Source organism: Coenobita brevimanus, chromosome 53, assembly GCF_032717465.1.
Source record: "Coenobita brevimanus isolate Jiangsu-jjx chromosome 53, ASM3271746v2, whole genome shotgun sequence".
NCBI classification, from domain to species: Eukaryota; Metazoa; Arthropoda; class Malacostraca; order Decapoda; family Coenobitidae; genus Coenobita; species Coenobita brevimanus.
In genome coordinates, this window is record NC_137006.1 from 12,259,191 (window position 1) to 12,259,998 (window position 808).

Below are 808 nucleotides of genomic sequence, written 5' to 3' on the forward strand. Positions count from 1 at the left end.
TTCCTTCCAAGAAAAAAAAAAGAGACAAATTCAAGATCCGTTCATTTCGAGATGCCTGGACACACTGTTGGCTGCTCTCCAAGCTGCAGGTACACCACAGGAGACCGTGCAGAATGGAGAGTGGTCAACAGGTCATCAGGTGATCTAGATATACTTGCGCATTCCGTGGAACAGCCTCCCAACAATAATAAAAATAAAAACCATTTTCAATTTAGTGAATACCCTAATCGTAAATATTATATTAACGTTGAGTACGCCGCTTCCCGTCCGATCAGCGAAGTTAAGCAACGTTGAGTCTGGTTAGTACTTGGATGGGTGACCGCCTGGGAACACCAGATGCTGTTGGCATCCCTACGTGTCAAGTGGGGTTTGTGAAGGATTAGTGCCCCTCCCTGTAAAACAATTAACTCTAAGCCCTTGGCCACCCCATTTGGGATATATGGCGTCTGGCATTGAATGAATGAATGAATAATACTAATACATGATCAAGTAATAGTAACAGTAATAGATGACCACTAAAGTAATTATAATAGTAATATAATAGAGACCAATTGAAATTAACAGTAATGGTAATAGACACCCAGTAATAGACCCCATGTCTGGTAGGAATACACGTATATTACACTGTAGCAGAAAAAAAACAAGACATTACAACGTACCACTTCACTTCACTATTTCAACTGTCAGCAACGCTCTCCCATGATGCCCTAGGCTTACCTTTTCTACCAAAGCTTGGCCACCTCTGCCCACATTGTGAGGTCAGAAATATTATTCTGAGATGAATATCATCCTAGTGGTGGTGGTGACA

The 808-nt window shown here is 41.6% G+C and overlaps 1 pseudogene; it reads left to right on the forward strand.

Annotated features, from left to right (window-relative positions):
- The first annotated feature begins 229 nt into the window (after positions 1–229).
- LOC145400851 (5S ribosomal RNA) lies at positions 230–348 on the forward strand (annotated as a pseudogene).
- The last annotated feature ends 460 nt before the right edge of the window (positions 349–808 follow it).